We start from the raw sequence: 26,969 nt of genomic DNA on the forward strand, positions 1-26,969 counted from the left end.
GGGGGTTGTGCTGGGGGTAGTGTTTTATGGTTTAGGGTAGTACTGTGGTGTTTGGTTAGTGTAGGGGGTCATGCTGGGGGTAGTGTTTGAGGTTTTATGATAGTGCAGTGGTGTTTGTGTAGTGTAGGCGGTCGTGCTGGGGTAGTGTTTTAGGGTTGTGTAGGAAGTCATGCTGGTGGTATTGTTTTAGGGTTTAGGGTAGTGCAGATATGTATGGGCATTGTTGGGTGTTGTGCTGGGGGTAGTGTTTAAGGGTTTAGGGTAGTGCAGTGGTGCTTGCCTAGTGTAGGGGGTCGAGCTGGGGGTAGTGTTTTATGGTTTAGGGTAGTGCAGAGGTGTTTGTGTAGTGTAGGGTGTCGTGTTTTAGGGTTTAGGGTAGTGCAATTGTGTTTGGGTAGTGAAGGGGGTCATGCTGGGGGTAGTGTTTTAGGGTTTAGGGTAGTGCAGTGGTGTTTGTGTAGTGTAGGGGGTCATGCTTGGGGTAGTGTTTTAGGGTTTATGGTAGTGCAGTGGTGATTGTGTAGTGTAGGGGGTTATGCTGGCTGTAGATTTAGGTTTTAGGGTAGTGCAGTGGTGTTTGTGTAGTGTAGGGAGTCATGCTGGGGGTAGTGTTTTAGGGTTTAAGACAATGCAGTGGTGTTTGTGTAGTGAAGGGGGTCGTGCTAGGGGTAGTGTTTTAGGGTTTAGGGTAGTGCAGTTGTGTTTGTGTAGTGTAGGGGGTTATGCTGGGGGTAGATGTAGGGTTTAGGGTAGTGCAGTGGTGTTTGGGTGTTTAGAGAGTCATGCTGGTAGTATTGTTTTAGGGTAGTGCAGATATGTATGGGCAGTGTAGGGTGTCGTGCTGGGGGTAGTGTTTTAGGTTTTAGAGTAGTGCAGTGGTGCTTGTCTAGTGTAGGGGGTAGTACTGGGGGTAGTGTTTTATGGTTTAGGGTAGTGCAGTGGTGTTTGGGGAGTGTAGGGGCAGTGCTGGGGGTAGTGTTTTAGGGTTTCTGTTAGTGCAGTGATGTTTGGATAGTGTAGGGGGTCGTGCTGGGGATAGTGTTTAAGGGTTTAGGGTCATGCAGTGGTGTTTGTGTAGTGTATGGGATCAAGATGGGGGTAGTGTATTAGGGTTTAGGGTAGTGCAGTGGTGTTTGTGTAGTGAAAGGGGTAGTGTTTTAGGGTTTAGGGTAGTGCAGTGCTGTTTGTGTAGTGTAGGGGTTCGTACTGGGGTTAGTGTTTTAGGGTTTAGGGTAGTGCAGAGGTGTTTGTGTAGTGTAGGGGGTCGTGTTTTAGTGTTTAGGGTAGTGCAATTGTGTTTGGGTAGTGAAGGGGGTCATGCTGGGGGTAGTGTTTTAGGGTTTAGGGCAGTGCAGTGGTGTTTGTGAAATGTAGGGGGTCATGCTGGGGGTAGTGTTTTAGGGTTTAGGGTAGTGCAGTTGTGTTTGTGTAGTGTAGGGGATTATGCTGGTGGTAGATTTAGGGTTTAGGGTAGTGCAGTGGTGTTTGGGTTGTGTAGGAAGTCATGCTGCTGGTATTGTTTTAGGGTTTAGGGTAGTGCAGATATGTGTGGGCAGTGTTGGGTGTCGTGCTGGGGGTAGTGTTTTAGGGTTGTGTAGGAAGTCATGCTGGTGGTATTGTTTTAGGGTTTAGGGTAGTGCAGATATGTATGGGCAGTGTCGGATGTCGTGCTGGGTGTAGTGTTTTAGGGTTTAGGGTAGTGCAGTGGTGCTTGCCTAGTGTAGGGGTCATGCTGGGGGTAGTGTTTTATGGTTTAGGGTTGTGCAGAGGTGTTTGTGTAGTGTAGGGGGTCGTGTTTTAGAGTTTAGGGAAGTGCAATTGTGTTTCGGTAGTGAAGGGGGTCATGCCGGGGGTAGTGATTTAGGGTTTAGGGTAGTGCAGTGGTGATTGTGTAGTGTAGGGGGTCATGCATGGGGTAGTGTTTTAGGGTTTAAGGCAGTGCAGTGGTGTTTGTGTAGTTTAGGGGGTCGTGATGGGGGTAGTGGTTTAGGGTTTAGGGTAGTACAGTTGTGTATGTGTAGTGTAGGGGGTTATGCTGGGGTAGATAAGGGTTTAGGGTAGTGCAGTGGTGTTTGGGTTGTGTAGGAAGTCATGCTGGTGGTATTGTTTTAGGGTAGTGCAGATATGTCTGGGTGTCGTGCTGGGGGTAGTGTTTTACGGTTTAGGGTAGTGCAGTGGTGCTTGTCTAGTGTAGGGGATCATGCTGGGTGTAGTGTTTTATGGTTTAGGGTAGTGCAGAGGTGTTTGTGTAGTGTAGGGGGTTGTGTTTTAGGGTTTAGGGTAGTGCACTTGTGTTTGGGTAGTGTAGGGGGTCATGCTGGGGGTAGTGTTTTAGGGTTTAGGGTAGTGCAGTGGTGTTTGTGTAGTGTGGGGATCATGCTTGGGGTAGTGTTTTAGGGTTTTTGGAAGTGCAGTGGTGTTTGTGTGGTGTAGGGGGTTATGCTGGGTGTAGATTAAGTGTTTAGGGTAGTACAGTGGTGTTTGGGTTGTGTAGGGAGTCATGCTGGTGGTATTGTTTTAGGGTTTAGGGTAGTACAGATATGTGTGGGCAGTGTTGGGTGTCGTGCTGGGGTAGTGTTTTAGGGTTTAGGGTAGTGCAGTGGTGCTTGTCTAGTATAGGGGGTCGTGCTGGGGATAGTGTTTTAGGGTTTAGGGTAGTGCAGTGGTGTTTGTGTAGTGTAGGGGGTCATGCTTGGGGTAGTGTTTTAGGGTTTATGGTAGTGCAGTGGTGTTTGTGTGGTGTAGGGGGTTATGCTGGGTGTAGATTAAGGGTTTAGGGTAGTGCAGTGGTGTTTGTTTAGTAAATCAGGTAGTGTTTTGGGGTTTAGGGTAGTGCAGTGCTGATTGTGTAGTGTCGGGGGTTCTGCTAGGGGTAGTGTTTTAGGGTTTAGGGTAGTGGAGTGGTGTTTTTGTAGTGTAGAGGGTCGTGTTATAGGTTTTAGGGTAGTGCAGTGGTGTTTAGGTAGTGTAGGGGGTCATGCTGTGGGTAGTGTTGTTGGTTTTAGGGTAGTGCAGTTGTGTTTGGGTAGTGAAGGGGGTCGTGCTGGGGGTAGTGTTTTAGGGTTTAGGGTAGTACAGTGGTGTGTTGTGTAGTGTAGGGCCTCATTCTTGGGGTAGTGTTTTAGGGTTTAGGGTAGTGCAGTGGAATTTGTGTAGTGTAGGGGATAGTGATTTAGGGTTTAGGGTAGTGCAGTGGTGTTTGTGTAGTGTAGGGGATCGTACTGGGGTTAGTGTTTTAGGGTTTAGGGTAGTGCAGAGGTGTTTGTGTAGTGTAGGGGGTCGTGTTTTAGGGTTTAGGGTAGTGCAATTGTGTTTGGGTAGCGAAGGGGGTCATGCTGGGGGTAGTGTTTTAGGGTTTAGGGCAGTGCAGTGGTGTTTGTGTAGTGTAGGGGGTCATGCTTGGGGTAGTGTTTTAGGGTTTATGGTAGTGCAGTGGTGTTTCTGTAGTGTAGGGGGTTATGCTGGGTGTAGGTTTAGGGTTTAGGGTAGTGCAGTGGTGTTTCTGTAGTGTAGGGGGTCATGCTGGGGGTAGTGTTTTAGGGTTTAGGGTAGTGCAGTGGTGTTTCTGTAGTGTAGGGGTTAGTGTTTTAGGGTTTATGGTAGTGCAGTGGTGTTTGTATAGTGTAGGGTGTCATGCTGGGGTAGTGGTTTAGGCTTTAAGTCAGTGCCATCGTGTTTGTGTAGTTTAGGGGGTCGTGTTTTAGGGTTTAGGGTAGTGCAGTGCAATGGTGTTTGAGTTGTAGGGTGTCATCCTGGGGGTAGTGTTGTAGGGTTTAGGGCAGTGCAGTGTTGTTTGTGTAGTGTAGGGGTTTGTGCTGGGGGAAGGGTTTTAGGGTTTAGGGTAGCACAGTGGTGTTTGTGTAGTGTAGGAGGTCATGCTGGGGATAGATTTTGGGTTTGGGGTAGTGCAGTGGTGTTTAGGTAGTGTAGGGATTCATGCTGGGGATAGATTTTCGGTTTAGGGTAGCGCAGTGTTGTTTGTGTACTGTAGGGGGTCTTGCTGGGGGTAGTGTTTTAGGGTTTAGGGTAGTGCAGTGGTGTTTGAGTAGTGTAGGGGGTCATGCTGGGGGTAGTGTTTTCGGGTTTAGGGCACTGCAGTGCAGTGGTGTTTGTGTAGTGAAGGGGGTCGTGCTGGGGGTAGTGTTTTAGGGTTTAGGGCAGTGCAGTGGTGTTTGTGTACTGTAGGGGGTTGTGCTGGGGTAGGGTTCTAGGGTTTAGGGTAGTGCAGTGGTGTTTGTGTATTGTAGGTGGTCGTGTTTTAGGATTTAGGGTAGTGCAGTTGTGTTTGTGTTGTGAAGGGGGTCATTGTGGGGGTAGTGTTTTAGGGTTTAGGCTAGTGCAGTGGTGTTTGTGTACTGTAGGGGGTCTTGCTGGGGTAGTGTTTTAGGGTTTAGGGTAGTGCAGTGGTGTTTGAGTAGTATAGGGGGTTATGCTGGGGGTAGTGTTTTCGGGTTTAGGGCACTGCAGTGCAGTGGTGTTTGTGTAGTGAAGGGGGTCGTGCTGGGGGTAGTGTTTTAGGGTTTAGGGCAGTGCAGTGGTGTTTGTGTACTGTAGGGGGTTGTGCTGGGGTAGGGTTCTAGGGTTTAGGGTAGTGCAGTGGTGTTTGTGTATTGTAGGAGGTCGTGTTTTAGGATTTAGGGTAGTGCAGTTGTGTTTGTGTAGTGAAGGGGGTCATTGTGGGGGTAGTGTTTTAGGGTTTAGGCTAGTGCATTGGTGTTTGTATAGTGTAGGGGGTCATGCTGGGGGTAGTATTTTAAGGTTTATGGTAGTGCAGTGGTGTTTGGGTAGTGTAGGGGTTCATGCTGGGGTTAGTGTTTTCGGCTTTAGGGCACTGCAGTGCAGTGGTGTTTGTGTAGTGAAGGGGGTTTTGCTGGGGTAGTGTTTTAGGGTTTAGGGTAGTACAGTGGTGTTTGGGTAGTGTACAGGGTCGTGTTTTAGGTTTTAGGATAGTGCAGTTGTGTTTAGGTAGTGTAGGGGGTCGTGCTGTGGGTAGTGTTGTTGGGTTTAGGGAAGTACAGTTGTGTTTGGGTAGTGAAGGGGGTTGTGCTCTGGGTAGAGTTTTAGGGTTTAGGGTAGTGCAGTGGTGTTTGTGTACTGTAGGGGGTCTTGCTGGGGGTAGTGTTTTAGGGTTTAGGGTAGTGCAGTGGTGTTTGTGTACTGTAGGGGGTCTTGCTGGGGGTAGTGTTTTAGGGTTTAGGGTAGTGCAGTGGTGTTTGAGTAGTGTAGAGGGTCGTGTTTTAGGATTTAGGATAGTGCAGTGGTGTTTAGGTAGGGTAGGGTGTTGTGCTGTGGGTAGTGTTGTTGGGTTTAGGGAAGTGCAGTTGTGTTTGGGTAGTGAAGGGGTTTGTGCTCTGGGTAGAGTTTTAGGGTTTAGGGTAGTGCAGTGGTGTTTGTGTACTGTAGGGGGTCTTGCTGGGGGTAGTGTTTTAGGGTTTAGGGTAGTGCAGTGGTGTTTGAGTAGCGTAGGGGGTCATGCTGGCGGTAGCATTTTCGGGTTTAGGGCACTGCAGTGCAGTGGTGTTTGTGTAGTGAATGGGGTCGTGCTGGGGGTAGTGTTTTAGGGTTTAGGGCAGTGCAGTGGTGTTTGTGTACTGTAGGGGGTTGCGCTGGGGTAGTGTTCTAGGGTTTAGGGTAGTGCAGTGATGTTTGTGTATTGTAGGTGGTCGTGTTTTAGGATTTAGGGTAGTGCAGTTGTGTTTGTGTAGTGAAGGGGGTCATTGTGGGGGTAGTGTTTTAGGGTTTAGGGTAGTGCAGTGGTGTTTGTATAGTGTAGGGGGTCATGCTGGGGGTAGTGTTTTAGGGTTTAGGGTAGTGCAGTGGTGTTTGGTTAGTGTAGGGGGTCTGTTGGGATAGAGTTTTCGGGTTTAGGGCACTGCAGTGCAGTGGTGTTTGTGTAGTGAAGGGGGTCGTGCTTGGGGTATAGTTTGAGGGTTTAGGTTAGTGCAGTGGTGTTTATGTAGTGTAGAGGGTCGTGTTTTAGGTTTTAGGGTAGTGCAGTGGTGTTTAGGTAGTGTAGGGGGTCATGCTGTGGGTAGTGTTGTTGGTTTTAGGGTAGTGCAGTTGTCTTTGGGTAGTGAAGGGGGCTGTGCTCTGGGTAGAGTTTTAGGGTTTAGGGTAGTGCAGTGGTGTTTGTGTACTGAAGGGGGTCTTGCTGGGGGTAGTGTTTTAGGGTTTAGTGTAGTTCAGTGGTGTTTGAGTAGTTTAGGGGGTCGTGATGGGGCTAGTGTTTTCGGATTTAGGGCACTGCAGTGCAGTGGTGTTTGTGTAGTGAAGGGGGTTGTGCTGGGGGTAGTGTTTTAGGGTTTATGGCAGTGCAGTGGTGTTTGTGTAATGTAGGGGGTTGTGCTAGGGTAGTGTTCTAGGATTTAGTGTAGTGCAGTGGTGTTTGTGTAGTGTAGATAGTCATGTTTTAGGATTTAGGGTAGTGCAGTTGTGTTTGTGTAGTGAAGGGGGTCATTCTAGGGGTAGTGTTTTAGGGTTTAGGGTAGTGCAGTGATGTTTGTGTAGTATAGCAGGTCGTGCTTGGGGTAGTGTTTTAGGGATTATGGTAGTGCAGTGGTGTTTGTGTAGTGTAGGGGGTCATGCTGGGGGTAGTGTTTTAGGGTTTAGGGTAATGCAGTGGTGTTTGGGTAGTGTAGGGGGTCATGCTCAGGGTAGTGTTTTCGGGTTTAGGGCACTGCAGTGCAGTGGTGTTTCTGTAGTGAAGGGGGTCATGCTGGGGGTAGTGTTTTAGGGTTCAGGGTAGTGCAGTGATGTTTGAGCAGTGTAGGGGTCTGCTGGGATAGTGCTTTCGGGTTTAGGGCACTGCAGTGCAGTGGTGTTTGTGTAGTGAAGGGGTCATGTTTTAGGGTTTAGGGTAGTGCAGTGGTGTTTGGGTAGTGAAGGTGGCCTTGCTGGAGGTAGTGTTTTGGGATTTAGTGTAGTGCAGTTGTGTTTGGGTAGTGAAGGGGGTCGTGCTGGGGGTAGTGTTTTAGGGTTTAGGGTAGTACAGTGGTGGGTTGTGTAGAGTAGGGCCTCAATCTTGGGGTAGTGTTTTAGGGTTTAGGGTAGTGCAGTGGAATTTGTGTAGTGTAGGGGATAGTGATTTAGGGTTTAGGGTAGTGCAGTGGTGTTTGAATAGTGTAGGGGATCTGTTAGAATGGGGAACCTCTGGTTGGCACAGGTAGGTACTTGTGACAAGCAGTGGTCCCTTCTTCTATTCAGGGCGAGAGAATTACCCCTTCAGAACAACCCCTGCTCACCCTATAGGTAGTGTGGCGCGAGCAGTCAGGGCTAAACTTCAGGGCGCTAACCAGTTAAGCATTCATGATCACACACAGTAAATCACAACGATCCCCCACAAACGGACACCAGGCGTAAGTGGTATCAAAAATACGGATGCTTTATATAAAAGATTCTTTGTTACGCAGGCATGTACAAGACCATCAATAACGGTTGCGAAATGGAAGCCACAAGATGATAATTAGGCACTGTTCTTTTCTTCGGTCACTTAGTCTATCACGAGCGCTTCGCAGTGCTCGGTTGGGTCGGTCCAGTCACGGTGATGCGCAGGGCACCCAGGGTACAGTGATACGGGGAAATCAGAACGTTGCGGACCCCGAGTCCGATAGAGAGTTCACTGTACCTGGGAACGTGCGATGTGCTTGGACGAGTCTTCGGGGGAGATGCAGGTTCTGCACCTCGCGGGTCTCCGGATCAAGAATTCAGCGGGCGGCTCTCGGTAGACAGGTGCGGCCCAGGGCCTCCGACACGGACTGTGCGGGAGGTCACGGCGGAGGGCGGCACGGTCAGACTCAGGCTGGGAGGTGAAGCGGGGCGGCCGGATACGTTACGACGTACGGGTGGCCGTCCGAGGCTTGATTTCACTTCCCAATTAGAAATCTGGCGGGAGGGCGAGAGGGCACCAGGCACGCTCCAGTGGCAGGCAGGTGACAGGGAAGCGGGGCGGCCAGCCTCGATGGGTCCAGAGCGACTCAGGTAGAGCGGGGCTCTCGGCGAGGGGGAGGCGGACAGGCTTCTGGGTGTCACGGCCCTAGGAGGGGTGGCAAGCTGCATAGAGCACTCCGGCGGGAGAAAGCACACGGCTCGAGTTCTCAGACGAGCGGAGACACGGTGAACCCACTGGTCCTGGGGTTCAGTTCAGGGGGCAAGCTCTTCTTCCAAGCCCTTGGAGATAGTTGAAGAACAAAGTGCAAAAGTCTCTTTTAGTCTTTTTCCTCTCCTTCCTCAGCAGGGCACCTACTGCAGGCCAGTCCCTCAGGTCAGGGAAAGTTACTCCTCCTTCAGCTTTTTCCAGGTCCTTCTAGTCGGGCAGAGTTCCTTCGTGGTTCAATCTGGATCTGATTTCTTAGGAGCCAGGCTCCTACTTTTATACAGTGATTCTTTTGTTCTTTAGCGCCAGGGGGCCTGGGCCTGGCTCAGTCCAGTTCTGGAGTACTTTGTTTTGGTGACTCTGCTCTTTCCTTTCAGCAGCAGGGCAGAGACATCAGCCGCTCCACAGGGGGCGGAGCCGGCTTTGAGGTGGCAGAGCACAGGTCTATTCAAGAGTCAGGGTGTACTCCTCCCACCCATCCTGGTGCGATCTCTCTACCCACCACCTGGCAGCCAACCTGTCTCCTGGAATCCCCCATCCCTGCTCCTGTACTGTTGCTAGGCAGAACCCACACCCACAGCAGAGGCGGACTGAGATGGTCAGGCACGCAAAGGCTAACTTTCTAAAAGTAGCGTTTGCAAACCCAGGATATTAAAATAACCTTTACTAAAAGATGTATTTTATTATCCCGAGTTCAGGGATACTAAACATGACTTTCTACCATGCTCTCTGAGTCCACTGGGGTCACAGCGTGTAGCGATCCCAGCAGCCCATTCTGGCCTACGGAGAGCAGGTAGCCTTCAATAGTGAAAAACGAAAATGGCTGTAATTCGCTATTAAGACATGCCACACACATCAGGGCATGTCCTACCTTATGCCTACAATGCACCCTGCGCTTGGGCCTACCAGAGGGGTGACTAACATGTAGTTAAGGGAAGGTTTAGGGACTGGCAAGTGGGGACACTTGCTCAGTCAGCGCGATGGTACCGGACCGCGCGCAGGTTCTGCAGTGGCAGATCCTAGACACATTTTACCCCGCTGCTTCGGTGGGTGGCACAATCAGTGCTGCAAGCCCACTAGCAGCATTTGGATATACAAGCCCTGGGCACCCCTGGTGCACTCTACTAGGGACTGATAGTAAACCAAATATGCCAAACGTGGAAGTCAATTCACATGATACATTTTACCATAGGGAGCACTTGCACTGTGGCACTGGATGGCAGTGGCACAGTGCCCTGAGCAGCTAACACCAACACAAAAACACATTGAGGCACAGACAAAAAATGGAAGGGTGACCTACGCCAATGGTGCCAGGTCTAACACGTGTCCCCTCCAGCTGAAAAGTGGGGAGAACTACCCTACCCCAGGGAGTTCTTCATCACTAAGGCGGAAAAATCCGGACAGACCGTCAGCATTGGCGTGATCTGTGCCAGGGCGATGCTCCACCGTAAAGTCCATACCCTGTAGGGAGATGGACCACCTCAACAGTTTTGGGTTCTCACCCCTCATTTGCATCAACCATCTGAGGGGCCTGTGGTCGGTCTGAACCCGGAAGTGAGACCCAAACAAGTAGGGTCTTAGCTTCTTCAGCGCCCAGACCACAGCAAATGCTTCTTGTTCTATCGCACTCCACCTTTGTTCCCGGGGAAGTAGCCTCCTGCTAATAAAGGCTACTGGTTGGTCAAAGCCCTCCTCAGTGATTTGTGAGAGAACAGCCCCTACACCATGCTCTGATGCATCCGTCTGCACCAGGAACTCTTTGGAGAAGTCAGGAGCCAAGAGCACGGGCGCCGTGCACATGGCAGTTTTCAGGGTGTCGAAGGCTTTCTGACAGGTGTCAGTCCATATCACTTTTCTGGGCTGCTTCTTCGAAGTCAGCTCTGTCAAGGGGGCAACGATGCTGCCATACCCCTTGACAAACCTCCTGTAGTACCCGGTGAGTCCTAAAAAGGCCCTCACCTCCGTCTGGGTCTTTGGGAGCTCCCAAGCCAGGATGGTTTCAACTTTGGGTTGGAGGGGCGCCACCTGGCCGCTCCCCACATGGTGTCCCAAGTACACCACTGAACCCTGCCCGATCTGACACTTGCTTGCCTTGATCGTGAGGCCTGCCTTGCGCAGCGCCATCAACACTTCCCAGAGGTGTTGCGGGTGTTCTTTCCATGTGCCGCTGAACACTGCGATGTCATCCAGGTAGGCGGCGCTGAACTCGGTCAGCCCAGCCAACACCTGGTTGACCAACCTCTGGAAGGTGGCAGGGGCATTCTTCATCCCAAAGGGCATCACCCGGAACTGGTAATGCCCATCTGGTGTAGAGAATGCGGACCTCTCTTTGGCCCCATCAGTTAAGGCGATCTGCCAGTACCCAGACGTTAAATCAAACGTGCTGAGGTACCGTGCAGCCCCTAACCGAACGATGAGCTCATCAGCTCGGGGGATGGGGTGCGCGTCAGTCTTCGTGACTGAGTTGAGTCCTCGGTAGTCCACACAGAACCGGAGTTCGGGCGTGGCACCCGGCGCTGCAGCCTTTGGGACCAAGACCACTGGGCTGGCCCAAGGACTGCTGGAGGACTCAACCACCCCTAGAGCAAGCATCTTCGAGACCTCCTCTTTGATGCAGGCTCTGACCCTGTCAGTTACCCGGTAGGCTTTGTGCTTCACAGGTAAGCTGTCTCCTGTATCCACATCATGGACGCACCAATTTGTGATACCAGGAACCAGGGAGAACAGGTCAGGAAACTGCCCCAGCAGCTGGCGGCAGTCACTCTGTTGCTCAGGGGTCAGGGTGGGTGAGAGGTTAACTCCATCCACTGACCCGTCTCGCTCTGAGGCTACCAAGAGGTCAGGAAGAGGCTCGGACTCCTCTTCCGTCCCATCATCGGTGGCCAAGAGCATGCCCACTTCAGACCTCTCCAAGTGGGGCTTCAGTCGATTGACATGTAGGACCCTTAAGGGGTTCCTAGGAGACCGCAAGTTCACCAAGTAGGTGACAGAACTCTTGCGCTCCACAATCTCAAAGGGTCCTGTCCACTTGTCCTGGAGTGCACAAGGCTCCACAGGGGCCAGGACCCACACTTTTTGACCAGGTTGAAGCTCAACCAGAGTGGCATTCTGGTCGTACCACCGCTTCATTTCCTCCTGGCTGGCTTCCAGGTTTGCCTCAGCAAGTTGCCTGAAACGCCTAGTCTGGTTCCGGAAAGCCAGCATGTAACTGTATACATTCTGGGGAGGTTTCCTGGGAGATTGCTCCCAGCCTTCCTTGACCAGGCTAAGAGGTCCTCGTACTGGGTGGCCGTACAAAAGCTCAAAGGGACTGAACCCTAGAGACTTTTGTGGCACCTCGCGGTATGCAAAGAGAAGGCATGGTAAGAGGACGTCCCACTTACGCCTCATGGGTTCCTCGAGACCCATAATCATGCCCTTCAGGGTTCGGTTGAAGCGCTCAACCAACCCGTTTCCTTGGGGATGGTAAGGGGTGGTGAACTTGTAGGTCACACCACACTCTTGCCAAAGGGAATTCATATATTTTGATATGAAGTTGGTCCCCCTGTCAGACACCACCTCTAGAGGGAATCCTACTCGTGAGAAAATTCCCATCAGTGCCCGTCCCACCACGGGGGCCGTCACTGTCCTCAGAGGGATGGCTTCAGGGTACCGTGTGGCATGGTCCACCAAGACCAGGATAAACCTGTTGCCCATGGCTGTCTTGGGGTCCAGTGGCCCCACAATGTCAATCCCCACCCGCTGGAATGGGGTACTGACCACCGGGAAAGGTTGGAGTGGAGCTCTCAGCTTCCTTCCACTCTTGCCACTTGCCTGGCAAGTCTGGCATGTCCTGCAGTGAGTGTCAGAACTCCTGCGCATTTGGGGCCAATAAAAGTGGGTGACAAGCCTTTCAAAGGTCTTGTCCTGCCCCAAATGTCCTGCTAACGGTACGTCGTGAGCCAGCCCCAGTAGGAAGGCTCTGAACTTCTGGGGTACCACCAGCGCACGGGCTGACCCAGGTTCAGCAACCTTAGGCTCTGAGTATAGGAGGTCGTTCTCCCAGTAGATCAAGTGAGTTCCGGACTGATCACCATTGGCCTGAGCTGCAGCCTGCTGCCGCATACCCTCTAGAGAGGGGCACTCTTTCTGCTCCCTGCAGAACTCCTCCCTGGTGGGGCCTCCTTCTTGCTGCCAATGGGTCAGCTCAGGCAGGTCCCCCAGTTCGGCTATCTGTTCCCCGGTAGGCTCCAGGGCATCCCCCTCAGGGTCTGCTTCCTCCTGGGCCGTAGGAACTTCAGGAGCCGGATTCCCGTGCCTCCTGTGCCCTCTCTCTAAGGCCGGTTCCTGGGCCTCTTCCTCAGGCTCCAGGGTTCCTTCAACACCCCTACTGGCTGCCATCGACCGGGTGGTCACGCACGCCCAATCAGGTAAACCCACCATCCGTAGGTGAGCTTTCTTCTCCACCTTTTCCCAAGGGGAGCTCTCCAAATCGTTACCTAGGAGACAATCAACAGGCATGGCCTCTCTCACAGCCACTTGCAGAGTACCAGAGACCCCCCCCACTCAAAGGGAACCTGAGCCATTGGACACTGACTCTCGGTGTTGTCGGCGTTGACAACACGGCAGAATGCGTGTGGGACAACCTGCTCTTGAGACACCAGGTGTTGCTTGACAGCAGTCCACTGGCTCCTGTATCTCTAAGAGCCCCCACCCTTCGGCCATTTATGGTCACCCACTGCCCGTACTTTTGAGTATTGGGGGGCAGCTGGGCCTCAGCGACCATCTCACTGTCTCCTAACGAGACTAGGGTCATCTGTACGGGATCCCCCGCCCCTTGGACATCTATCTCCCTCCCAAAGGCTACACTAGTCACCTGCTTGGGGGGTGGAGCACCAGAGGGTGCTGGTTTACCATACATGGGGCACTTGGGATCCACGGAAATGTGCCCCAGGTTGTTACACTTGTAACATCTGAGGGGCCCTCTTTGAACAGGGTTACCTGTCGGGCCCCGGTCTGCTTCGGGGGGTGGGGGAGGCTGAGAACCTTTCCCTTGGTTCCCCTGGGGATTACTTTGGGGCCCTTTGTAGAACTCCGTCTGTTTACCCTTGTCCCCCCCATTCTTCTGTTGGGGACCCTGGACACCTTTGGCGGGGCCTCCCACTGGACCCTTGTGGACCCTGGTGCTGATCCAGCGGTCCGCCTCCTCAGCAAGCTTCCTAGGGTTAGTCAGCTTGCTATCGATCAGGTGTTGGCGTAGCTCAGGAAAACAATTATCCGACAAGTGCTCCCATGCAATTAAGTCAAACAGCCCTTGGTAATCATTCACTTTGCTACCCTTCACCCAACCATCCAGCGCTCTGCAGAAAAAGGTCACATACTCTACATAAGTGGTACCAGGTTTCTTGGTGCAATTCCTAAATCTCTGTCTGTACAACTCAGGAGTAAACACATACCTTGTCATAAGAGCTCCCTTCATGTGTGGATAGGATGTGTTGACATCAGAGGGGAGATCCAGCAGTGTGTCCCGCCCCTCACTCAGGAACCTTCCCCACAACCCCGCTCCCCAATCTTTCTCAGGGACCCGGTGGGAGGACATGGCTACCTCATAGGCCCTGAACCACTGCCCAATATCATCCTGCTTATAATACTCTTTCACTACATCCTTAGGAATGTGCACCCTCGACTCTGTTAAATTGCTGCCACCAGAGGGCGAGTTGTCTAAACTCCTGGCCTTGAGATCCAACTCCCTCATTTTTACCTCATGCTCCATGGCCAGTCTTTGCCTTTCCATTTCCATTTGCAGTTTCGCCATCTCCACTTCATGTGCTCGTGCCGCACTCCTGTCGGCCATCTCCTCTGGCGACAGGCCTCTGCTAGGCTCCGAAACACCTTCTGCGGGTATCACCTCTCGTGCATTCTCTGGAAACTTTGATTCGTGCCAGGCTCTCAGCGCCTTTACGTACTGATCCTTAGTGGTGAGTCCGCTTTGCTTAATTCGGTACTTGGAGAGATATCCTTTCAAGATATCATTGTTGCACTTCCGCAGTGCGCCTTCTTCCCAATCGATGTCATCAACTCCAGAGAATACAGAGGACGCTCTGCTCCCACTGACTGAGCTAGGCATGCTTTCTTAAAGTGGAGATTCTTCCTTAGCAAAAACTGTCAATCAATCTGTGGCTGCGTTATAGGTCTGCTCTACGTGGTGATCAATAATTCACTGTATGCAAATCATAAATGCAAATCCGAGATCCCACCGCTGCCACCAATGTTAGAATGGGGAACCTCTGGTTGGCACAGGTAGGTACTTGTGACAAGCAGTGGTCCCTTCTTCTATTCAGGGCGAGAGAATTCCCCTTCAGAACAACCCCTGCTCACCCTATAGGTAGTGTGGCGCGAGCAGTCAGGGCTAAACTTCAGGGCGCTAATCAGTTAAGCATTTATGATCACACACAGTAAATCACAACGATCCCCCACAAACGGACACCAGGCGTAAGTTGTATCAAAAATACGGATGCTTTATATAAAAGATTCTTTGTTACGCAGGCATGTACAAGACCATCAATAACGGTTGCGAAATGGAAGCCACAAGATGATAATTAGGCACTGTTCTTTTCTTCGGTCACTTAGTCTATCACGAGCGCTTCGCAGTGCTCGGTTGGGTCGGTCCAGTCACGGTGATGCGCAGGGCACCCAGGGTACAGTGATACGGGGAAATCAGAATGTTGCGGACCCTGAGTCCGATAGAGAGTTCACTGTACCTGGGAACGTGCGATGTGCTTGGACGAGTCTTCGGGGGAGATGCAGGTTCTGCACCTCACGGGTCTCCGGATCAAGAATTCAGCGGGCGGCTCTCGGTAGACAGGTGCGGCCCAGGGCCTCCGACACGGACTGTGCGGGAGGTCACGGCGGAGGGCGGCACGGTCAGACTCAGGCTGGGAGGTGAAGCGGGGCGGCCGGATACGTTACGACGCACGGGCGGCCGTCCGAGGCTTGATTTCACTTCCCAATTAGAAATCCGGCGGGAGGGCGAGAGGGCACCAGGCACGCTCCAGTGGCAGGCAGGTGACAGGGAAGCGGGGCGGCCAGCCTCGATGGGTCCAGAGCGACTCAGGTAGAGCGGGGCTCTCGGCGAGGGGGAGGCGGCCAGGCTTCTGGGTGTCACGGCCCTAGGAGGGGTGGCAAGCTGCGCAGAGCACTCCGGCGGGAGAAAGCACACGGCTCGAGTTCTCAGACGAGCGGAGACACAGTGAACCCACTGGTCCTGGGGTTCAGTTCAGGGGGCAAGCTCTTCTTCCAAGCCCTTGGAGATAGTTGAAGAACAAAGTGCAAAAGTCTCTTTTAGTCTTTTTCCTCTCCTTCCTCAGCAAGGCACCTACTGCAGGCCAGTCCCTCAGGTCAGGGAAAGTTACTCCTCCTTCAGCTTTTTCCAGGTCCTTCTAGTCGGGCAGAGTTCCTTCGTGGTTCAATCTGGATCTGATTTCTTAGGAGCCAGGCTCCTACTTTTATACAGTGATTCTTTTGTTCTTTAGCGCCAGGGGGCCTGGGCCTGGCTCAGTCCAGTTCTGGAGTACTTTGTTTTGGTGACTCTGCTCTTTCCTTTCAGCAGCAGGGCAGAGACATCAGCCGCTCCACAGGGGGCGGAGCCGGCTTTGAGGTGGCAGAGCACAGGTCTATTCAAGAGTCAGGGTGTACTCCTCCCACCCATCCTGGTGCGATCTCTCTACCCACCACCTGGCAGCCAACCTGTCTCCTGGAATCCCCCAGCCCTGCTCCTGTACTATTGCTAGGCAGAACCCACACCCACAGCAGAGGCGGACTGAGATGGTCAGGCACGCAAAGGCTAACTTTCTAAAAGTAGCGTTTGCAAACCCAGGATATTAAAATAACCTTTACTAAAATATGTATTTTATTATCCCGAGTTCAGGCATACTAAACATGACTTTCTACCATGCTCTCTGAGTCAACTGGGGTCACAGCGTGTAGCGATCCCAGCAGCCCATTCTGGCCTACGGAGAGCAGGTAGCCTTCAATAGTGAAAAACGAAAATGGCTGTAATTCGCTATTAAGACATGCCACACACATCAGGGCATTTCCTACCTTATGCCTACAATACACCCTGCGCTTGGGCCTACCAGAGGGGTGACTAACATGTAGTTAAGGGAAGGTTTAGGGACTGGCAAGTGGGGACACTTGTGTTATAATCTCCATCAGTGTTATATGGTATAACCCACTTCCCCCCTCACTGCTGACCCAGTTGGTACGCCCTGGCAGTGGAAGCTCACCTTAGAATGTTGTGAAACGTAGGTTCTATGTTCAGTGTGGAGAGCGGATGGTCAGAATAAAGAGAGTCACACTCACCTCGTGTGTGGTCTATCTTCATTATAACACTGGCGACGACTGCGAGGGGGCAGCTGGTCATCTCCCCTTTTTACGTGTTCTCTCCTGCTAAGTGCCCAAGCAAGAGGCAATCTTGGGTTGGAGTCACTGTTCAGTGTCATTGTGGCGGTGACTCTGTTCGTTCGTGGCACTGTCCGAGCAACGTGAGGTGAGGCGGTGACAGCTGGCACCATTACTTCAGGCGGAAGGAGAGGGATTCCAGTCAGAAGGAGAGTGACGACGTTCGCCTCAGCCTTTCTGTGAGGGGCGGATTAGCCCCGTGTGCCGATCCTTGGTGCCAGCGGTTCCTTTGAAGCTCATCTGCGGTGGAGCCTCGGCTTTTCAGTGAGGGGCGTTATTAGCTCCGTGTGCCGATCTCTGGTGCCAGCGGTTCTTGTGGAGATTACCTGCGGTGGAGTTGCTGCGCTCTATCCCTGAAGGGAGGTTTGCCAATCGACCTCGAGGGGAACGGCTGCCTGAGGGTGTCAGCTCCGGCGTTCAGCTGTTTCCTGTGAGGCTGTCTTCCTGAGGGGGCGTTCTGCTCCGCCCCGTGTGCCGTCTGCCGGCGCACCAGCACTCCCAGGGCCGGTCTACTGTCTTGTGTGACATTGCTGGGAAACCCTTCCACCGGCGCTCCAGTCTACCGGCGCTCCAGTCCTTACGACCTTCTGAAGCCTTCTATCCACAAGTAAGGTCCAACCAGTTTTCGTTTCCGTTCCATGCACGCACATAGTCGTGTAGTAAATTCTTCATGGCCATATTCATTGCGTGCATATCCTCCTCTGTGATATGCACACAGTTGATGTGCATCTCAAATACCGTGCATAAGCGTGTCTATCTGTGGCACGCACACTTTCCTGTCAGTCTATGCTTACACGTATAGCAAAGGAATCTCCCAGGGTGACTCGCACACCTTTGTGCGTTTGATTGTGCGTGACTCCTCTGCATGTGCGGGAGGTGTATTCCTGCATTGTTTTCCTTCCTCCTGCATAAGCCGTGTTGTATATACTGCATTTCCTCTAGTGGGGGTCAAGTGTGCAAGTAATATAGTGTTTCATCTGGGTGAACCTCACGAAATGGGCACTCCTGGCATGAGTCAACCTCCGTCTTTCCTCAATGACTGTGGTGATCCAGAAATACACTGGAAAGACTGGACAAAGCTATTTGAGTCCTATTTAATCGCAATGGGGGGTGAAAGATTCTCTCCCCTGCGCAAACAACACATCCTGTTACACAATTTGGGCGTTCATGGACGGAAAGTCTATGAAACTTTACCTGAACCAGAGTTGGAAGAGGAGGAAAATTTTGATGTGTACGACATTACTATGATGAAATTGGAGTCACACTTTGGTCACAAGGTCAATGTGGTGCTTGAACGCCATAAGTTTTTTAGTCGCACCCAAGGAAAGGAGGAGTCAATTAATAATTACATAGCTGCCCTGAGAGGCCTTACACAATTGTGTGATTTTGGTGACTTGAACGATTCCCTTATAAGAGATCAACTTGTAAGGTGTACTAATAGTGGTAAAGTACAAGAGAAACTGTTGGCGAAAAACCCATCCCTCAAGGATGCTGTTTCTATTGCACAATCTGTGGAGCACACCGCCAAGTGTGTTAGAGAAATGAAAATTAAAGAGGAGGTTGTGGCAGCCATTCAGAGTGAAGGGCCTGAGAGAGACGTTTTTAAGGTTAACAAGAGAGAAGAGAGTAAAAGCACACCATACAGTAATCCTGGAAAGGAGACCCAAGGGTTGAAATGTTTTAGGTGTGGCAGCAATAACCACCTGGCCAACAGCCCCTTTTGTACTGCGCAGGGGGTTTTATGTAAAAAATGTAATAGAAGAGGACATTTAGCCAGGGTGTGCAGGGAGGGTTCTAGCTCAAGTAGCCCTGCTAGAAATGTAAGCACCAGTGGGGAATCGCAAGCTAGATTCATTTTTCAGGTGAAAGATAGCCAAGATCTGGAAAGGCCAAATTATCCTAAATGTGTCATTCTCATTGACAACAAGCCTCTTGAGGTGTATGCGGACTCGTGTTCACCATTTACGTTGGTTAACCTAGCTGATTTTGAAAATTCCTTGGGGTGTGACAAGGGTATGCTGGTTCCCCCTGATATATCGCCTGAGGGATACACTAGAGACCCCATCCCTTTAGTGGGAATGGTTAGTAGTCACATAGACTTCAAGGGTAGAACCATTGTAGGCAAGGTGTATGTTGTGGAGAGGGGTGCAAACCTGTTGGGGTGGAAACACCAGAAAGATCTGGGTATCATCCTGGACCCCAACAATGAGAATCAGGTCATCCTAGTAGACATTCCCAATAGCAATAACCTTATACAAGAGGCGTTTCCCGATCTTTTCACCGAAAAATTGGGAAAGTTGAAGGATTTCCAACACAGAATAAAAGTCAAAAGGAGTGCAAAACCAGTGGTCCATAGAGCGCGACCAGTTCCCTTCCGGCTGAGAGAAGTCCTCAAAAGCGAGTTAGATAAATTGTGTGACATGGGTGTCATTCAACCTATAGAGGCGTCAGAATGGTTGGCCCCTTTAGTTATTGCTTCTAAAGCCAATGGCAGTGGTATTCGCGTTTGTGTGGACTTGCGCAGTCTCAATGACAATATCTGGGTGGAGAGGTTCCCACTGCCCAACATAAATGAGATGCTGAGCACTATGGGGAAAGGATGTTACTTCTCTGTCATAGACTTATCGATGGCGTACCATCAGGTTGAGTTACATCCTGAGTCAAGACCCCTAACGGCATTTTCATCACCGTTTGGGGCCTACATGTTCATCAGGATGCCCTTTGGGCTGGCTTCGGCCGCATCCGTTTTTCAAAAAGTAATGCAAAAGATATTGGAGGGTACAAAAAACACGCTGTGTTTCCAGGATGACATACTGATGTATGGGGCAACGGAGGAAGAACATGATGATACTCTCAACACGGTGTGCCAGAGATTGTCTAAAGCGGGTTTAACTGTCAAACTGGATAAGTGCAAGATCAAAGTGACCTCTGTGGATTATTTGGGTCACACCATATCTAAGGAGGGGTTTAAACCAAAGCACAGTCTGATTCAAGCGGTCAGGGATGCGGCAAACCCTTCAAGCAAAGAGGAGCTTAAATCCTTCCTAGGCCTTGTTGAGTACATGTCAAAGTATGTGAAAAACTTTGCGGATCTGTGTGAAGGCCTACGTGAACATTTAAAGAAAGACAGAGAATTTGTGTGGGAGGAGAGACACAGCTTGATAGTGAAGTCAATAAAAGAGCGTATCCTTGGTTCACCTGCACTAGGGTCATTCGACCCACGGAAAAAAACTATTCTCACCACGGATGCATACAATAAAGGTTTGGGTGCGATGCTGTCACAAAAGGATAAAGACCAAGATACTATTATAGCTTTTGCATCACGAACCCTCAATTCAGCGGAAAAAAACTACTCAGTCATCGAGAGGGAGGCGTTGGCGTGCTACTGGGCCGTCAACCATTTTAAGTTTTTTCTGTGGGGGATGCAATTCGTTATACATACAGACCACAAGCCTCTGACATTCAAGTTCTCGTCAAAAAGTGTACATAACAATTCCCCGAGAATTTCCAATTGGGTCCTGGGTTTAGAAAACTACTGCTTTAAGGTGGAGTACCTCCCAGGTCCAGAGAATGTGATTGCGGACTATTTATCTAGGGCACCCCTTGTGGATTATTCTAGTGAGGAACAGTTGGATGTCCCCATTTTAGCCGTACATCTCCCTGCGTTAAGTAAAGAAGAATGGGACGCCAATGTGAGAGAAGACAGTGAAATGAGCATTCTGAAACAGTTTATTGTTAATGGGTGGCCTGAGACTCGCTCACAAGTTCCAGATTCTGTCAAGGACTTTTGGGAGGTGAGGTATGAATTGTCTATATTGTCGGAAGTGGTACATCGAGGGAACAGAGCGGTACCTCCCAGGAGTTTGAGAAACAAAATTATCGACTTGGCACACGAGGGTCATTTAGGGAGGAGCCTCACTAAGAACAAAGTTAGGAGCTGTTTCTGGATCCCAAAAATGGACTCTATGGTTGAACAAAAAGTAAGGGAGTGCATTAGCTGTGCAAATAGTGACAAAAGCAAAATCACACGCAATACTCCCTTATCCCCGGTTGAAGTGCCGGAGGTTCCTTGGACAAAACTAGCTGTTGATATTATTGGTCCTATGGAAATCCTGGGTACACAAAAGAGGTTCATGTTTGTTCTTGTTGATTATACCTCTCATTGGGTGAATTTTAAATTTACTTCATCTACCACGACAAGCAACCTTATCTCATTTTTAAAGAGTGTCTTTGTATATGAGGGCATCCCTACAACATTGGTGACAGACAATGGGGTGCAGTTTACTTCAGACACAATGAAGTTGTTCTTAGAGAATCTCAATATTAAGCATGAGAAAACTGCTCTCTATTGCCCAAGAGCCAATGGTTTGGTCGAGAGGGCCAATCGGCTTATCAAAGAGCACATCCAATTGGCCATCACCAGTGGATTCGATGTAGAAGATTCCTTAAGAGAGTGCATCTGGTCTTACCATACCACTCCCAATCTTGTCACAGGGGTGTCTCCTTTTGCATGTTTAAGAGGGAGGGAACCCTGCACCAAAATGAACCCGGGGTGGTTGGGAGGAGGAAGAAGGGTGGTCCCCGACCTTGGTAAGAGCAGAGTGAAGATTTCTCAACACCAACTGAAATACAAAGGATGGTATGACCAGAAGCATGGCGTTAAAGCCCAGGAGTACAAGGTGGGCACCACTGTACAGGTTAAAATGCCCACTCATGTTCCCCCAGGACGCAGCAAGTATCATACACACCAGGGTGTGGTTAAGTGTGGTCGCAATGTAGTTCGCCTGGAGAATGGACAGACATGGAGCAAAGACAGAGTTGTTAACCCCTTCCATGCTCATGACGGAACGGTTCCGTCATGAGCATCGGTTGAGCTGTGCTCATGACGGAACCGTTCCGTCATGGCCCCGCCCGCGCTCGAACCCTTCAGCACCGCGGGGGAATCCGCGCAGCGCTGAAGGGGTTAACTCACCCCATCCGTGAAGCCTTTCCATTTGTTTCCCCACATAAGGAGATGTGTTATAATCTCCATCAGTGTTATATGGTATAACCCACTTCCCCCCTCACTGCTGACCCAGTTGGTACGCCCTGGCAGTGGAAGCTCACCTTAGAATGTTGTGAAACGTAGGTTCTATGTTCAGTGTGGAGAGCGGATGATCAGAATAAAGAGAGTCACACTCACCTCGTGTGTGGTCTATCTTCATTATAACAACTTGCTCAGTCAGAGCGACGGTACCGGACCGCGCGCAGGTTCTGCAGTGGCAGATCCTAGACACATTTTACCCCGCTGCTTCGGTGGGTGGCACAATCAGTGCTGCAAGCCCACTAGCAGCATTTGGATATACAAGCCCTGGGCACCCCTGGTGCACTCTACTAGGGACTGATAGTAAACCAAATATGCCAAACGTGGAAGTCAATTCACATGATACATTTTACCATAGGGAGCACTTGCACTGTGGCACTGGATGGCAGTGGCACAGTGCCCTGAGCAGCTAACACCAACACAAAAACACATTGAGGCACAGACAAAAAATGGAAGGGTGACCCACGCCAATGGTGCCAGGTCTAACACGATCGTACTGGGGTTAGTGTTTTAGGGTTTAGGGTAGTGCAGCGGTGTTTGTGTAGTGTAGGGGGTCGTGTTTTAGGGTTTAGGGTAGTGCAATTGTGTTTGAATAGTAAAGGGGGTCATGCTGGGGGTAGTGTTTTAGGGTTAGGGCAGTGCAGTGGTGTTTGTGTAGTGTAGGGGGTCGTGCTTGGGGTAGTGTTTTAGGGTTTATGGTAGTGCAGTGGTGTTTCTGTAGTGTAGGGGGTTATTCTGGTTGTAGATTTAGGGTTCAGGGTAGTGCAGTGGTGTTTCTGTAATGTAGGGGGTCATGCTGGGGGTAGTGTTTTAGGGTTTAAGGCAGTGCAGTGGTGTTTGTGTAGTGAAGGGGGTCATGCTGGGGGTAGTGTTTTATGGTTTAGGGTAGTGCAGTTGTGTTTGTGTAGGGGATTATGCTGGGGGTAGATTTAGGGTTTAAGGTAGTGCAGTGGTGTTTGGGTTGTGTAGGAAGTCATGCTGGTGGTATTGTTTTAGCGTTTAGGGTAGTGCAGATATGTTTGGGCAGTGTTGGGTGTCGCGCTGGGGGTAATGTTTTAGGGTTGAGGGTAGTGCAGTGGTGCTTGTCTAGTGTAGGGGGTCGTGCTGGGGGTAGTTTTTTATGGTTTAGGGTAGTGCAGAGGTGTTTGTGTAGTGTAGGGGGTCGTGTTTTAGGGTTTAGGGTAGTGCAATTGTGTTTGGGTACTGAAGGGGGTCATGCTGGCGGTACTGTTTTAGGGTTTAGGGTAGTGTAGTGGTGTTTGTGTAGTGTAGGGGGTCATGCTTGGGGTAGTGTTTTAGGGTTCAGGGTAGTGCAGTGGTGTTTGAGTAGTGTAGGGGGTCTGCTGGGATAGTGTTTTCGGGTTTAGGGCACTGCAGTGCAGTGGTGTTGGTGTAGTGAAGGGGTCATGTTTTAGGGTTTAGGGTAGTGCAGTGGTGTTTGGGTAGTGAAGGTGGCCTTGCTGGAGGTAGTGTTTTGGGATTTAGTGTAGTGCAGTTGTGTTTGGGTAGTGAAGGGGGTCGTGCTGGGGGTAGTGTTTTAGGGTTTCGGGTAGTACAGTGGTGGGTTGTGTAGAGTAGGGCCTCAATCTTGGGGTAGTGTTTTAGGGTTTAGGGTAGTGCAGTGGAATTTGTGTAGTGTAGGGGATAGTAATTTAGGGTTTAGGGTAGTGCAGTGGTGTTTGTATAGTGTAGGGGATCGTACTGGGGTTAGTGTTTTAGGGTTTAGGGTAGTGCAGAGGTGTTTGTGTAGTGTAGGGGGTCGTGTTTTAGGGTTTAGGGTAGTGCAATTGTGTTTGAATAGTAAAGGGGGTCATGCTGGGGGTAGTGTTTTAGCGTTTAGGGCAGTGCAGTGGTGTTTGTGTAGTGTAGGGGGTCATGCTTGGGGTAGTGTTTTAGGGTTTATGGTAGTGCAGTGGTGTTTCTGTAGTGTAGGGGGTTATTCTGGTTGTAGATTTAGGGTTCAGGGTAGTGCAGTGGTGTTTCTGTAGTGTAGGGGGTCATGCTGTGGGTAGTGTTTTAGGGTTTAAGGCAGTGCAGTGGTGTTTGTGTAGTGAAGGGGGCATGCTGTGGGTAGTGTTTTATGGTTTAGGGTAGTGCAGTTGTGTTTGTGTAGGGGATTATGCTGGGGGTAGATTTAGGGTTTAGGGTAGTGCAGTGGTGTTTGGGTTGTGTAGGAAGTCATGCTGGTGGTATTGTTTTAGCGTTTAGGGTAGTGCAGATAGGTTTGGGCAGTGTTGGGTGTCGTGCTGGGGGTAATGTTTTAGGGTTTAGGGTAGTGCAGTGGTGCTTGTCTAGTGTAGGGGGTCGTGCTGGGGGTAGTGTTTTATGGTTTAGGGTAGTGCAGAGGTGTTTGTGTAGTGTAAGGGGTCGTGTTTTAGGGTTTAGGGTAGTGCAATTGTGTTTGGGTAGTGAAGGAGGTCATGCTGGCGGTACTGTTTTAGGGTTTAGGGTAGTGCAGTGGTGTTTGTGTAGTGTAGGGGGTCATGCTTGGGGTAGTGTTTTAGGGTTTATGGTAGTGCAGTGGTGTTTGTGTGGTGTATGGGGTTATGCTGGGTGTAGATTAAGTGTTTAGGGTAGTGCAGTGGTGTTTGGGTTGTGTAGGGAGTCATGCTGGTGGTATTGTTTTAGGGTAGTGCAGATATGTATGGGCAGTGTAGGGTGTCATGCTAGGGGTAGTGTCTTAGGGTTTAGGGTAGTGCAGTGGTGCTTGTATAGTGTAGGGGGTCGTACTGGGCGTAGTGTTTTATGGTTTAGGGTAGTGCAGTGGTGTTTGGGGAGTGTAGGGGGTCCTGCTAGGGGTAGTGTTTTAGGGTTTAGGGTAGTGCAGTGGTGTTTGGGGAGTGTGGGGGTAGAGCTGGGGGTAGTGTTTTAGGGTTTCGGGTAGTGCAGTGATGTTTGGATAGTGTAGGGGGCCGTGCTTGTGATAGTGTTTAAGGGTTTAGGGTCGTGCAGTGATGTTTGTGTAGTGTAGGGGAGCATGCTGGGGGTAGTGTATTCGGATTTAGGGTAGTGCATTGGTGTTTGTGAAGGGGTTAGTGTTTTAGGGTTTAGGGTAGTGCAGTGCTGTTTGTGTAGTGTAGGGGGTCCTGCTAGGGGTAGTGTTTTAGGGTTTAGGGTAGTGCAGTGGTGTTTGAGTAGTGTAGGGGGTCTGCTGGGATAGTGTTTTCGGGTTTAGGGCACCGCAGTGCAGTGATGTTTGTGTACTGAAGGGGGTCGTGTTTTAGGGTTTAGGGTAGTACAGTGGTGTTTGGGTAGTGTAGGTGGCCTTGCTGGAGGTAGTATTTTGGGATTTAGTGTAGTGCAGTTGTGTTTGGGTAGTGAAGGGGGTTGTGCTGGGGGTAGTGTTTTAGAGTTAAGGATAGTACAGTGGTGGGTTGTGTAGTGTAGGGCCTCCTTCTTGGGGTAGTGTTTTAGTGTTTTGAGTAGTGCAGTGGTGTTTATGTAGTGTAGGGGGTCATGCTGGTGGTAGATTTAGGGTTTAGGGTAGTGCAGTGGTGTTTGTGTACAGTAGGGGTTTGTGCTGGTTTTAGTGTTTTAGGGTGTAGGGTAGTGCAGTGGTGTTTGGGTGGTATAGGGGGTGGTGCTGAGGGTAGTGTTTTAGGGTTTAAGGTAGTGCAGTGGTTTTTGTGTACTGTAGGGGGTTTTACTGGGGTAGTGTTTTATGGTTTAGGGTAGTGCAGTGGTGTTTGGGTAGTGTAGGGGGTCGTGCTGTGGGTAGTGTTGTTGGGTTAAGGGTAGTGCAGTTGTGTTTGGATAGTGTAGGGGGTCGTGCTGGGGATAGTGTAGTGCAGTGGTGTTTGAGTAGTGCAGAGGGTCGTATTTTAGGTTTTAGGATATGTGCAGTGGTGTTTAGGTAGTGTAGGGGGTCGTGCTGGTGGTATTGTTTTAGCGTTTAGGGTAGTGCAGATATGTTTGGGCAGTGTTGGGTGTCGTGCTGGGGGGTAATGTTTTAGGGTTTAGGGTAGTGCAGTGGTGCTTGTCTAGTGTAGGGGGTCGTGCTGGGGGTAGTGTTTTATGGTTTAGGGTAGTGCAGAGGTGTTTGGGGAGTGTAGGGATAGAGCTGGGGGTAGCGTTTTAGGGTTTCGGGTAGTGCAGTGATGTTTGGATAGTGTAGGGGGTCATGCTTGGGGTAGTGTTTTAGGGTTTATGGTAGTGCAGTGGTGTTTGTGTGGTGTATGGGGTTATGCTGGGTGTAGATTAAGTGTTTAGGGTAGTGCATTGGTGTCTGGGTTGTGTAGGGAGTCATGCTGGTGGTATTGTTTTAGGGTAGTGCAGATATGTATGGGCAGTGTAGGGTGTCATGCTAGGGGTAGTGTCTTAGGGTTTAGGGTAGTGCAGTGGTGTTTGTGTAGTGTAGGGGGTCATGCTTGGGGTAGTGTTTTAGGGTTTATGGAAGTTCAGTGGTGTTTGTGTGGTGTATGGGGTTATGCTGGGTGTAGATTAAGTGTTTAGGGTAGTGCAGTGGTGTTTGGGTTGTGTAGGGAGTCATGCTGGTGGTATTGTTTTAGGGTAGTGCAGATATGTATGGGCAGTGTAGGGTGTCATGCTAGGGGTAGTGTTTTAGGGTTTAGGGTAGTGCAGTGGTGCTTGTATAGTGTAGGGGGTCATTCTGGGCATAGTGTTTTATGGTTTAGGGTAGTGCAGTGGTGTTTGGGGAGTGTAGGGATAGAGCTGGGGGTAGCGTTTTAGGGTTTCGGGTAGTGCAGTGAGGTTTGGATAGTGTAGGGGGCCGTGCTTGTGATAGTGTTTAAGGGTTTAGGGTCGTGCAGTGGTGTTTGGTAGTGTAGGGGATCATGCTGGGGGTAGTGTATTCTGGTTTAGGGTAGTGCAGTGGTGTTTGTGAAGGGGGTAGTGTTTTAGGGTTTAGGGTAGTGCAGTGCTGTTTGTGTAGTGTAGGGGGTTTCTGCTAGGGGTAGTGTTTTAGGGTTTAGGGTAGTGCAGTGGTGTTTGAGTAGTGTAGGGGGTCTGCTGGGATAGTGTTTTCGGGTTTAGGGCACCGCAGTGCAGTGGTGTTTGTGTACTGAAGGGGGTCGTGTTTTAGGGTTTAGGGTAGTACAGTGGTGTTTCGGTAGTGTAGGTGGCCTTGCTGGAGGTAGTATTTTGGGATTTAGTGTAGTGCAGTTGTGTTTGGGTAGTGAAGGGGGTCGTGCTGGGGGTAGTGTTTTAGAGTTAAGGGTAGTACAGTTGTGGGTTGTGTAGTGTAGGGCCTCGTTCTTGGGGTAGTGGTTTAGTGTTTTGAGTAGTGCAGTGGTGTTTATGTAGTGTAGGGGGTCATGCTGGTGGTAGATTTAGGGTTTAGGGTAGTGCAGTGATGTTTGTGTACAGTAGGGGTTTGTGCTGGTTTTAGTGTTTTAG

The sequence above is a fragment of the Triturus cristatus genome, chromosome 1_1 (assembly GCF_964204655.1).
Source record: "Triturus cristatus chromosome 1_1, aTriCri1.1, whole genome shotgun sequence".
Taxonomy (NCBI): Eukaryota; Metazoa; Chordata; class Amphibia; order Caudata; family Salamandridae; genus Triturus; species Triturus cristatus.